The sequence below is a fragment of the Opisthocomus hoazin genome, unplaced genomic scaffold, assembly GCF_030867145.1.
Source record: "Opisthocomus hoazin isolate bOpiHoa1 unplaced genomic scaffold, bOpiHoa1.hap1 HAP1_SCAFFOLD_136, whole genome shotgun sequence".
NCBI lineage: Eukaryota > Metazoa > Chordata > Aves > Opisthocomiformes > Opisthocomidae > Opisthocomus > Opisthocomus hoazin.
In genome coordinates, this window is record NW_027448825.1 from 17,170 (window position 1) to 30,892 (window position 13,723).

General features: G+C 55.2%; 1 long non-coding RNA gene across 1 annotated transcript; it reads right to left on the reverse strand.

The window, feature by feature from the left end:
* Positions 1-415: 415 nt before the first annotated feature.
* LOC142359407 (uncharacterized) lies at positions 416-13,511 on the reverse strand. The gene is made up of 3 exons (XR_012762331.1): positions 13,407-13,511; positions 1,383-1,492; positions 416-711 (listed from the first exon to the last, which is right to left on the reverse strand). It is a non-coding gene; the product is annotated as an uncharacterized LOC142359407 (long non-coding RNA).
* Positions 13,512-13,723: the final 212 nt, after the last annotated feature.

Sequence of the window (13,723 nt, forward strand, 5' to 3'; positions counted from 1 at the left end):
GGCACGGCTCCTCCCAGCGCGCAAAGCACCTGCGCCACTCGAGCCGCAGTACCGAACTTTGCTCACCGGGTGGCAGCAGCGAGCTCTTGGACACGGCGCCACCGCGCATTGGCGCCGCCCGAGCCGCAGTACCGAACTTTGCTCACCGGGTGGCAGCAGCGAGCCCTTGGACACGGCGCCACCGCGCATTGGCGCCGCCCGAGCCGCAGTACCGAACTTTGCTCACCGGGTGGCAGCAGCGATCGTACCGGCCCCTCCACGGCCACCCGCGCCACGGCAGCACCGGGCCCTCCACCGGCACAGGGAGCGGCCGTCGCCATCAGCCCCGCTGCCCGCACCTGGGGCTCCCCCGGCCCCGGCCCACGGCTGGACCCCGGCAGGAACAGGGGGCCGTCGCCCCAGCCCCACAGCCCGTCCCCTCCTCCCCTGGCCTCTGGCGCAGCCCCTCGTCCCGTGCAAACCAAGCACAAACGCAGCCGCCAGGGCAAAAGGGACCGCAGGTCTTTACTCAGTCACGCACCCAGCCAGTCCCGGGAGCCGCTCTGCTCCGGGGCTCGGGGCCCCCGACGCTCCCTCTGCCCCTCCGACACCTCGGCACTCCTTCCCGCAGCTGCGCCCGTTGATCCAGCGGCGAACAGTCCGTCCGTCGCCTCCCGGAGCGACGCGCTGCTCGGCAGAGGCTGCCAAAAATGAGGAGCAGGGTGCAGGCCACTACAAGAGAGGAGAAAAGTGACAGGTGGCTGGACAGCGGCGGTGGAACGAGAAAGCACCAAGCAGGGAAAGGGACGGCGAGAGAAGGACGGGGACAGGCAGTCCCACAGAGACGGAGAAAGAAGCAGCAGCAAGAGAGCAAGAGCGGCAGCAGAAAGAAGAAGAGGGAGCAGGACACAGACCGAAAGTGAAGAACGGGGAGCAGGAAGGAGATGCAAAAAAAAACCCTGCAGCATGACAGAGGAAAAAAGAATAGCGGCAGGGACCTGGACAAAGAGAGATGAGGAAATAGAATAGAATAGACATGGAGAAAGCAGCAGATCTGTGACGTGCTACGGAGCCGAGAAGGAAGGCCTCGAATCAAGGGACGAGGAGGCAGACAGAGAGCACCAAAGACAGCAAAAGTACTGACAGGCTACAGAGTAGGAGGAAAGCAAAACTAGTAACCGGGAGCTGAACAGCAAGAGGGGAAGAAGGAAAAAAATGCCACGGGCTGCAGGGCAGAAAGAGGGAGGACCTAAAAGATGGGGACAAGTCAGAGACAGATGGAGAAAGAAGGTACACAAGAGCAGCAAAAAAAAATAATCGTAGCAGTGGGGGAAAGAGAGGGAGCCGGGGAGGGCCCAGGATGCACAAGAGGGGTGACAGGGCCCCGAGGGCCCACGACTCACCGCAGCTCTCACTCTCGGTGCTGCCGGGAGACTTTGACACTTCAGATGTTTCTCTCCCCTTCTCTCTTCCCTTCTTCTTCCGCAACTCCAATCGTTTGGCTCTCCTGCACCTGAGAGAAAATGCATGTGGCTGTCTTAGAGCTCATACGAGACGTGGCTTCCTAGACAAGAAGCCTCAGGAACAGGACAGAGAAAAAGAGAGAATATGATGAGTGGGAAGCAGAACACACGGATCGAGAGAGAACTTGAATCAGAGGAGTAAACAAGGCAGGAAAGAGAGATAAAGACAGGGAAGAAGCCACAAAAACGGGCCTTTCTGGCCTCTACTCGCACCCCCCGGCCTCCTTTTTTTTCTGGCCTCTACTCTCGCCCCCAGCCTCCCACCCCTCTGCAGCCTCCCACCCCTTTCCGGCCTCCCTTTTTTTCTGGCCTCTACTCTCGCCCCCAGCCTCCCACCCCTCTGCAGCCTCCCACCCCTTTCCGGCCTCCTTTTTTTTCCTGGCCTCTACTCCCCCCTCCTCGCCCCCCCCCCCCCCCCCGCCTCCCACCCCTCGATAGCCTCCTAACTCCCTTTTTGCTGGCCTCTACTTAATTCAGCTTCCCACCCCTCTGCAACCTCCTACCTCTTTCCAGCCTCCACTCCGCCCCCCCAGCTTCCCACCCTTTTTCAGCCTCCCACCACCGTCCCACGCAGTGCAGGACACACTGACAGAGAGAGAAAAAGGACAGGCAACAGGAAGAAACGTACTAAGAAACAAAGAAAGGGTCAGACGAAGAAGGGGGTGGGTGGTCAGGGTTGGAACCCCAACACAAACCAGCAAGGGGATAGAGGACAGACAGAGAGGAAGACAAGAACGGGCCGGGAAGCAGGAAGAGAAGGAGAGAAAGGCAAAAAGGGAGAGCCGGCTGCACAGGCAGGTACAGCAAGAAACGACCGGACAGGCAGCAGGATCGAGAAAGAGAGACAGAAAAACTGGGGACAGGAAGCAGGACAGAGGGACGGCGAGAGGAAACAAGGGCCAGGGAGCAGGACAGCGGTGGAAAAAGAGGCACTGGGGCAGCAGGACAGAAAGAGAAGGAAGAAAGGCCAGAACAAGGACGGGGAATAACAGCAAAGGGAAAGAGAAGGACAAGGAGCGGGACAGATTGTCAGAGAAAGACAGGGACAGGGAGCGGGACAAGGTGATACTGAGAGAGAAAAAGGGGACAAGGAGGCAGGACAAAGTGAAAGACAGGCACAAGTAAGAGACGGGGGAGCAGGACAGAGACGGAGGGGGAAAAGCCTCAGCTGGGCAGCAGGAGACAGAGGCGGAGAAGGGAAAAAACAGCACCGGGCTGAGGGACCCTGAGGGAGGAATTAAAAAACAAACACAGGGAGCGGGACAAAACGACAGAGAGAGAGAAAAGGGACAGAGCAGGACAGCGTTGGGGGGAGAAATGCGACCGTGACGGGCAGCGGGAGAGAGGTATGGAGAAAGAAAAAAAATACCGAGGAAGAGAGAAAGGAAACAAGGGACAGCGAGCTGCACAGGGGGATCGAGAAAGAAAGGATGGGAGAGGGAATGGCGCAGAGAGAGAAAGGCAGAAAAAACAGCAAGAGGAAGCAGGGCAAAAGGACAGCAAGAGGAAAAAGGAAAGGGACAGGGAGCTGGACAGAGATGGGAAAAAAAGCAGCGGGGACACACGAAAAGAGACAGAAAGAGAAGGGCACAAAAGGATAGATGAGGACAGCGGCAGGATGGAGACGCAGAACAAAACCTGGGACGGTCAACCTGGGTGGGCGGGGAGCGGGTCAGAGAGCCGGAGAAAGGAAAAACTCTGCTGTGGAGCAGCCGAGGGGGACGGAGAAAGACAGACAGGGACGGGGAGCAGGGCAGAGAAACGGAGAGAGAAAATAAGCGATGGGGAGCAGGGCAGAGCACTAGGAAGAGGAAAATAAGACAAGGGACAAGACCGAGGAGCTCAGAGAGAAAGAAGGGTCGAAAGGAAACGCCAGAGAGGTAGAGAAATCAAGAAATACAGGGACGAGGAGCCTTGCAGAGACGGAGCACGAAAATGTAGGGCCGGTGAGCGCGAAAGAGGGAGAGAGAGACGGGGGCAGGGGGAGGAGATGAAGAAGAAAGGAGAGATAAAGATGGCAACGGAGCGCAGGGGACACAGACAGAGAGAGAAAAAGGACAGTGAACAGGAAAAAAGGGACCGAGAAACAAAGAAAGGGTCAGATCTAGACAAAGAGACCAAGAAAGGGGCGGGGGGCGTGTGTGCAGGGAAACCCCAAAACAAACCAGCAAGGGGCTAGAGAACAGAGAGGGAGAGAAAGAGAAGAAAGGGCCACGAAGCAGGACAGAGAAGGAGAGAAAGGCAAAAAGGGAGAGCAAAAAGAGAGCCGGCTGGACAGGGAGGTACAGCAAGAAACGACCGGACAGCCAGCAGGACAGAGAAATAGAGACAGGGAGCCGGCTAGAGAAATTCTGAAGGGAGAAAAAGAGGGAGAGGGAGCAGAACACACACACAGACAGAAGACGGGAGGTACAGGGAAAGGAAAACAAAAGGAAAAAGAAAAAAAAAAAAAAAATCACAGCAGCGTGGGAGAGAGAAGGATCCAGGGGAGGGCCCGGGACGCAGAAGAGGGGCGACAGGGCCCCGAGGGCCCGCCACTCACCGCGGCTCTCGCTCTCCGCGCTCCCGGGAGACTCTGCCGCTTCAGACGCTTCTCTCTCCTGCTCTCCTCCATTCCTCTTCCGTAACTCCGGTCGCTTGGCTGTCCCCCACCTAAGAGAAAACGTCCATGTCTCGCAGCTCTTACGAGACAAGGATCCCCAGGCACGTAGCCTCGCTTGCTCGCGCGCTACGCGCAGGAACAGCACAGAGGGAAAGAGAGAGAGACAGAGAACGACGAGCGGGCAGCAGAACTGATGGATCAAGAGAGAAACTGAATCGGAGGAATAAAGAACACTGGAGGGAGACACAAGTAGAGCGAACAAGCCAGATGGACGGGGGCAGGAGACACACAGATCAGGCCAAAGAGGTGGAGAAAGTAAAATCGGTGACGGGCTGCAGGATGATAGAAAAGGCCACGGTTCAGCACAGAGGAGAACAACGGGACAGCAAGCTGGACAGGGGCATATAGCGAGAAACAAAGGGACAGGCAGCAGTATGGAGATACACAGACAAAGAGTTACGGGGAGGATGGAGGACAGAGAGAACAAGAGAAAAGGGACAGGGAGGGGGGCACAGATGGAGAAAGAAACATTGCAGAGAGAGAGAGGAAGAAAGCGACAGGGCAGAGGCAGAGAGGTAGAGAAAGGAAGAAAAAAGTAGCGACGAGTAAGAGGCCAGAGGGACAAGGAAAAGCCAGGAGGAAGGACAGAGTGAGAGAGAAAACAGGTGAGGGACACGACGCCAGACTGTGAAACAGAGAGCGCGACAGGGAGCAGGACGCTGGGACAGACAGCAAACGAGAGCAACAGAGAGAACGGCAGCGAGGCGGAGCACGAGAGAAAACAGGGACTGAGAGCAAGACCGAGGGGTGAAGCAATAAATAACGGGGCTGGGGAGCAGGACAGCAGAAGAGAGAGACAGAGAGGGGGACACATAGGACAACCGCAAACTGAGAGGGAGAAGGAGAAGAGCACAGAGGGTCACAGACAAAAAGAGAGGGACGGCAGAAAGAGAAAAACAAGACGAGGCAGAAGGACTGAGGAGCAGAGAGAAAAAGGGTACAGGGAAAAGGACAGAGATGCAGAAAACAAGGAAAGCCTGGAGCACAGGGCAAAACTGACAAGGACAGGGAGCGGGACAAAGGGATGGAGGAGTTAAAAACAGCGATGGGCCGCAGCACAGAGGAAGAGAGAGAAAAAGAGCAAGAGCAGTGTTCTGGTTTCGGCTGCCGCCGGCAACAAAAGCGCCACGCGGCCGCCCCTCCCCCCGCCGGCGTGCGGAGGAGAATGGAAAGAAAGAGGCAGAAACTGGTGGGTCGGGATAAGGGCAGTTTAACAGAACAGCAAACAGAGGGAAAACAGGAACAACAACGATACAAATAAGGAGAAAACACAACCACGAACCGTACAACAGCCGCTCTCCCGAAACCGGACCGGCGCTGCGCCCGCCCCAAGCCGCGAGAGCCTTCCCGCCGCGCCGCCCTCCTCCCCCCCACCGGAACCCAGCGTGACGTCACATGGTATGGAATACCAGGCTCTGTTTGGCCAGGTGGGGTCAGCCCCCACCCCCCGGCTGTGCCCCTTCCTGGATTCCAGTGAAAATTAACCCTGTTCTGGCCACACCCAGGACATTATCCACCCCTTATTCCATACCATCTACGTCATGCCCAGGTCCCCCATTGTCCAGTTGATCACCACCACTTCTCCTGTCTCCAGATATCATTCCTTTAGTCTATGGATCATCACTCTAAAGTGTCCATTGAGTTCATTTAATCCATGACTTCAGGCTCCATCTGTCGTTATGGTCTTCCGTGGCAGGGGAGGTGATGTGTGGTGATGGGCGGTCACTTGCTGCATCCGGAGCTCACGGCTGATGTATCTGGTGCGGCCCGTGCCCACAGTCTGCAGGAGATGTTGATCTTGATGAAGTTGCTGGATGCTAGTTATTGAAAACCAGGTCCAGTTCCATCATCGCTGTGCTCTGCTAGGTTTTCATTGAAAAAGTCCATCCTTCTTTAATCTGGACGATTCTTACTATGCTACTACTGGTACAACATATAACAATTATAACAGTGATAACAGACAGTGACAGGGTTATTTAACAACTAACTTTATACAATTTATTTATGGACTATTCTCGCCCAAAATTAAATCCCCATGAGGTACACATCGGACTTCCCCATCCTTCCGCATTACCCACCAGGTACACCCAGGTCCTTGAGCAAAAACAATCCCCCGGACGGGCTTGCCTTTGCCCGAGGCAGGACTAACCCAAACTGTCTTCCCTAACATGTTCCGCATGTGCACTACAGGGACTTTATCCCCTTCTACGGGGCGCTGAGGTTTTGACTGGGCAGGACCAGCCCGGTTGGTGGACCCTCTGGTGTTAACCAACCAGGTGGCCTTTGCTAAATGGGTATCCCAGTTCTTGAAAGTCCCACCCCCCATTGCCCTCAAAGTGGTTTTTAGCAGCCCATTGTAACGTTCGATCTTTCCAGAGGCTGGTGCATGGTAGGGGATGTGATACACCCACTCAATACCGTGTTCTTTGGCCCAGGTGTCTATGAGGCTGTTGCGAAAGTGAGTCCCGTTGTCCGACTCGATTCTTTCGGGGGTGCCATGTCGCCACAGGACTTGTTTTTCCAGGCCCAGGATGGTATTCCGGGCGGTGGCATGGGGCACAGGGTAGGTTTCCAGCCATCCGGTGGTGGCCTCCACCATTGTGAGTACATAGCGCTTGCCTTGGCGGGTTTGTGGCAGTGTGATGTAGTCAATCTGCCAAGCCTCCCCATATTTATATTTTAGCCATCGTCCTCCATACCACTGAGGCTTTACCCGCTTAGCTTGCTTGATTGCAGCGCATGTCTCACATTCATGGATAACCTGTGCAATAGTGTCCATGGTCAAGTCCACCCCTCGGCCACGAGCCCATCTGTATGTCACGTCTCTTCCTTGGTGGCCCGAGGTGTCATGGGCCCACCGAGCTATAAAGAGTTCACCCTTATGTTGCCAGTCCAGATCCACCTGAGCCACTTCAATCTTAGCAGCCTGATCTACCTGGTGGTTGTTTTGATGTTCTTCAGTGGCCCGACTCTTAGGGACGTGGGCGTCCACGTGACGGACTTTTACAGCCAACTGCTCTAGCCGGGCAGCAATATCTTGCCACAATGGGGCAGCCCAGATAGGTTTGCCTCTGCGCTGCCAGTTGTTCTTCTTCCATTGCTGCAGCCACCCCCACAAGGCATTGGCCACCATCCAAGAGTCGGTGTAAAGATAGAGCACTGGCCACTTCTCTCGACTGGCAATGTCTAAAGCCAGCTGGATGGCTTTCACCTCTGCAAACTGGCTGGACTCACCTTCTCCCTCGGCAGTTTCCGCGACTTGTCGTGTAGGGCTCCATACAGCAGCCTTCCACCTCCTCTGCTTCCCCACAATGCGACAGGACCCATCCGTGAACAGGGCATACTGTTTCTTATCTTCTGGCAGCTGGTTATACAGTGGGGCCTCTTCAGCACGTGTCACCTCCTCCTCTGGCGATGCTCCAAAATCTTTGCCTTCTGGCCAGTCCATGATGACCTCCAGAATTCCTGGGCGACTGGGGTTTCCCATTCGGGCACGCTGGGTGATCACAGCGACCCACTTACTCCACGTAGCATCGGTGGCATGATGCGTAGAGGGGACCCTCTCTTTGAACATCCAGCCCAGGACCGGCAATCGTGGAGCTAGGAGGAGCTGTGCTTCAGTGCCGACCACTTCTGAAGCAGCTCGAACGCCTTCATATGCTGCCAGAATCTCTTTTTCAGTGGGAGTATAGCGGGCCTCGGATCCTTTGTATCCCCGGCTCCAGAACCCCAGGGGTCGACCTCGAGTCTCCCCTGGTGCTTTCTGCCAGAGACTCCAGGTTGGGCCATTCTCCCCGGCTGCGGTGTAGAGCACGTTTTTAACATCTTGCCCTGACTGGACTGGACCAAGGGCTACGGCATGAACTATCTCCCGTTTAATCTGTTCAAATGCCTGTCGTTGCTCAGGGCCCCATTCAAAATCATTCTTCTTCCGGGTCACGTGGTACAGAGGACTCACAATTTGGCTGTAATTTGGGATGTGCATCCTCCAAAAACCCACAACACCCAGGAAGGTCTGTGCTTCCTTTTTGCTGGTTGGTGGAGACATAGCTGCTATTTTGTTGATGACATCCATTGGGATTTGACGGCGCCCATCCTGCCATTTTATTCCCAAAAACTGGATCTCTTGAGCAGGTCCCTTGACTTTACTTCGCTTAATGGCGAAACCGGCTTTCAGAAGGATCTGAACTATTTTCTCCCCTTTCTCAAAAACTTCCTCCGCTGTGTCGCCCCATATAATGATGTCATCGATGTACTGCAGATGTTCTGGGGCTTCACCCTTTTCCAGTGCGGTCTGGATTAGTCCATGGCAAATGGTGGGACTGTGTTTCCACCCCTGGGGCAGTCGATTCCAGGTGTACTGGATGCCCCTCCAGGTGAAAGCAAACTGTGGCCTGCACTCTGCTGCCAAAGGGATGGAGAAGAATGCATTAGCGATGTCAATTGTAGCATACCACTTGGCTGCCTTTGACTCCAGCTGATATTGAAGTTCTAGCATGTCTGGCACGGCAGCACTCAGCGGTGGTGTGACTTCATTCAGGCCACAGTAGTCTATTGTCAGTCTCCACTCTCCAGTAGATTTTCTTACTGGCCATATGGGACTATTAAAGGGTGAGCGAGTTTTGGTGATCACTCCTTGACTCTCCAGCTGGCGGATCAGCTGATGAATGGGGAGAAGGGAGTCTCGGTTGGTACGATACTGTCGCCGGTGCACCGTTGTGGTGGCGATGGGTACCTGTTGTTCTTCAACCCTCAGCAACCCCACAACGGAAGGATCCTCCGAGAGACCAGGCAAAATGGACAGCTGTTTAATTTCTTCCGTCTCCACAGCAGCTATGCCAAAAGCCCACCGATACCCCTTTGGGTCCTTGAAATAGCCTCTCCTAAGATAGTCTATCCCAAGGATGCACGGAGCCTCAGGGCCAGTTACAATGGGGTGCTTCTGCCAGTCCTGCCCAGTGAGGCTCACTTCAGCCTCCAGTAGACTCAGCTCTTGGGACCCCCCTGTCACTCCCGAAATGCAAATGGGCTCTGACCCTTTGAACTCTGATGGCATTAAAGTACACTGTGCACCAGTGTCCACTAGAGCTTTATACTCTTGTGGATCTGACGTGCCAGGCCACCGAATCCACACCGTCCAATAGACACGGTTGTCCCTTTCCTCCACCTGGCTGGAGGCAGGGCCCCTCTAATCCTCGTCAGAGAAATTGCTGCTCACCTGCTGTAAAAATGACTTGGAGGTCCCCTCCAGAGGATCGGAATCAAGGTCAAACTGTCTACCTGGTCTGGAGAGCTGGCTTTTGGAAACTGGAGCGGCATTTTTCCTAACAGAGTCCCCTTTTGTGATTGTTTTACCTCGCAACTCACGTACTCGGGCCTCTAGACTTGAGGTGGGTTTTCCATCCCACTTCCTCATGTCCTCTCCGTGGTCACGCAGGTAAAACCACAGGGTGCCCCGGGGTGTATAGCCTCTGTATTCCCTCTCCTGAGCAGAGAAACGCCTGCCCCTAATAGCTGAGATGCGGGCCCGCACAGGTGGGGAGTAGGACATATTCCTGTCTAGTCGCTTGACCAGTTTCTCCATGGTTGACACAAGGGAGGAAGAGAGACTTTCCTCATATTGGCGGAGTCTGACAGCCACCTCGTCTACTGTTGGTGTGTCTTTACCTTTCCAGTTTACAACTGCCAGTGAGTTGGCATGCGAGGAGGGTGCGCTCCGCACAAACTTCCTCCACATGGATTGTGAGCACTGGAGTTCATCTGGGTCTGTGGGTACCTGCTCATCGTCTGTGTCACAGTAAACCAGCTCCCGCACAGCTAATTCCCTCAAGTACTGAATACCCCTTTCCATATTGGTCCACTTGCCAGGATAGCATACAAAATCGTCACTGAAGGGGTACCTCTCCCTCACCCCTGAGAGAAGTCTCCTCCAGAGGCTGAGGACTTGTTCCTTTTTCCCAATGGCCTTGTCAATGCCCCCATCCCTGGCCAGGGATCCCAGCTGCTTGGCTTCCTTGCCCTCTAATTCCAAGCTGCTAGCCCCGTTATCCCAGCACCGCAGCAGCCAGGTGGCAATGTGCTCGCCTGGGTGGCGGCTGAAATCTTTGCGCATGTCTCGCAGCTCGCTCAGGGACAGGGACCGGGTGATGATCTCTGTCTCTATCTCCCGTGATGACCCTGGCTCATCATCATCCCTCCCGGAGCGATCTGCTCTCTTTGCGTCTTTCTTTAGTTTTACAGGGGCGACTGCTACCAGCACAGGTTGGTCATTGGGCTCAGTCACTGTGCCTGTGGCTGGAGCTGGGGCTGGAGCAGCTGCTGTGCCCGCTGGGGAAACCGAGGCAGACCCTGCAGCTGTGGCTGCAGCAGCCGTGGTGCCGGTCGGGGGGGCTGGGACTGCCTGCTGGGCTGGAGGGGCTGCAGGGCCGGCTGGGGGGGCAGCGCCAGCTGCAGTGCCTGCCGCTTCGTTTCCCCCCCTTTCCCCTTTAAGGCACTGAACAGTGTTGAACATGGCTCGGTAGGCGTGGGCCAGACCCCAGCACGTTGCAGTGATTTGTGTCTCTCTGGAGTTCCCCGGGTGGCAGCACACTCTTTGCAGATATTTTACTAGACTGTCTGGATTCTGTATTTGTTCAGGGGTGAGTTTAAAAAACATCGGGGGTGTCCACTGCCCTAGGTACTTGCCCATGCTGTCCCACACACCCAGCCACTCACAGCTATCCGGCCCCGGGGCAGGTCTCTGCACGATGTTCTTAACGACTTGCTTAACCCTAAACAAAACCTGCAACCCATTCAGGAGGCATAACAAAAGGAGAGTGCTGCCCTGAGCATCCCACGGGTACTCGAAATTCTCAAAAGCAGTTAGGACCAGCCTGAGGGAGAGAGGGGGGGCGAAAGAGTGGGGGAAGGTATCCCCTTCGGCTTTCCCCACAGACTGGGTTTGATTATTAACAAAATCTAAGACATAGGATCCGAGGTACGGAAATGACCGCAGAGCCGCATGCAAATACAAGCCTAATTTCATGCACAGTGATGCTATCATGTCATAAGTCGACATCGTACAGTACAGCAAAATTATCATCCTGATCTTTTTCCCAGCGATGATGAACAGCACGGCATTGAATACATACTGCAAATAAGGATTCAAAAACCACAGCCATCTGATCAAAGCCAGAAACATTTTTACCGGCGACTATTTAACACAGAAAAACGCGTATAACAAAATTTAACAAAACGTAAGAAGGCAGTTTTAACACCCGCTGCTCAGCCCTGCCGTTATCCCCGCCCCACGTCTGGGCGCCAATTAAATGTTCTGGTTTCGGCTGCCGCCGGCAACAAAAGCGCCACGCGGCCGCCCCTCCCCCCGCCGGCGTGCGGAGGAGAATGGAAAGAAAGAGGCAGAAACTGGTGGGTCGGGATAAGGGCAGTTTAACAGAACAGCAAACAGAGGGAAAACAGGAACAACAACGATACAAATAAGGAGAAAACACAACCACGAACCGTACAACAGCCGCTCTCCCGAAACCGGACCGGCGCTGCGCCCGCCCCAAGCCGCGAGAGCCTTCCCGCCGCGCCGCCCTCCTCCCCCCCACCGGAACCCAGCGTGACGTCACATGGTATGGAATACCAGGCTCTGTTTGGCCAGGTGGGGTCAGCCCCCACCCCCCGGCTGTGCCCCTTCCTGGATTCCAGTGAAAATTAACCCTGTTCTGGCCACACCCAGGACAAGCAGCAAGGGAAGAAGAGTGACAGAAGGGTGTTGACAGGGACACGTACAAAGCGGGCTTGGGGGACACAGACATCGGAAGGGTAGAAAGGAAAGGGAGGGATGGGGAGCAAGACAGCGTGACAGAGGGAGTGGAGTGCAAGGATACACAAAAGCAGAGGGACTGGGAAGAGGAAAGAACGTCAGGGAGAGAAAGGCGAGGCTGGCGAGCAGGAGAGAGAGAGGTGGAGAATGAAAAAACAGCCATGGTCAGAAGAACAGAAATGCAGAGAAGAAAAAATTACTTCCAGGCAGCAGGACAGAGGGACAGAGCAAGAGCAAAAATATCAAGAGGGAGAAGGACAGGTAACACACAGCAGGACGCTGCAGGAGTGAGAGGGAGGGAACACAGAGCAAAGCAGAAGAATGAAGAGAGAAAAAAAAAAACAACCCAGCAAACAGAAAGGGAACCGGACAGAACTAGGCAGCAGGGCAGAGAGACGGAGAAAGAAAAAACAGGGACAAAGGGATAGAGAGGCAAAGAGAGGGATGGGGACCAGGACAGTGGGATACAAACAGGGAGTAGGACTCGAGATTGCAGAGAGAGAGGTCCAGGGAAGCAGGAAGAATGACAGAGAGAAAAAGGGGGGAGGGGGGTGGGGAGCAGGTCAGAGCGCTGGAGAAAGGAAAAACACTGCTGTGGAGCAGCAGAGGGGGACGGAGAAAGACAGACAGGGACGGGGAGCAGGGCAGAGAAACGGAGAGAGAAAATAAGCGATGGGGAGCAGGGCAGAGCACTAGGAAGAGGAAAATAAGACAAGGGAGAAGACCGAGAAGCTCAGAGAGAAAGAAGGGTCGAAAGGAAACGCCAGAGAGGTAGAGAAATCAAGAAATACAGGGACGAGGAGCCTTGCAGAGACGGAGCACGAAAATGTAGGGCCGGTGAGCGCGAAAGAGGGAGAGAGAGACGGGGGCAGGGGGAGGAGATGAAGAAGAAAGGAGAGATAAAGATAGCAACGGAGCGCAGGGGACACAGACAGAGAGAGAAAAAGGACAGTGAACAGGAAAAAAGGGACCGAGAAACAAAGAAAGGGTCAGATCTAGACAAAGAGACCAAGAAAGGGGCGGGGGGCGTGTGTGCAGGGAAACCCCAAAACAAACCAGCAAGGGGCTAGAGAACAGAGAGGGAGAGAAAGAGAAGAAAGGGCCACGAAGCAGGACAGAGAAGGAGAGAAAGGCAAAAAGGGAGAGCAAAAAGAGAGCCGGCTGGACAGGGAGGTACAGCAAGAAACGACCGGACAGCCAGCAGGACAGACAAATAGAGACAGGGAGCCGGCTAGAGAAATTCTGAAGGGAGAAAAAGAGGGAGAGGGAGCAGAACACACACACAGACAGAAGACGGGAGGTACAGGGAAAGGAAAACAAAAGGAAAAAGAAAAAAAAAAAAAAATCACAGCAGCGTGGGAGAGAGAAGGATCCAGGGGAGGGCCCGGGACGCAGAAGAGGGGCGACAGGGCCCCGAGGGCCCGCCACTCACCGCAGCTCTCGCTCTCCGCGCTCCCGGGAGACTCTGCCGCTTCAGATGCTTCTCTCTCCTGCTCTCCTCCATTCCTCTTCCGTAACTCCGGTCGCTTGGCTGTCCCCCACCTAAGAGAAAACGTCCATGTCTCGCAGCTCTTACGAGACAAGGCTCCCTACGCACGCAGCCGCGCTCGCGCGCTCCACAACCGGACCATGCTGCTGCTGGTGACACATACAGACCCTGCGGGGCACGCTGGCGGCCTGGCCTGCTGCGGGCTACCAAGACGGAGCCTTCCTCACCCGCAGCGCCAGGCAGCTGCCAGCCAGCTGGCC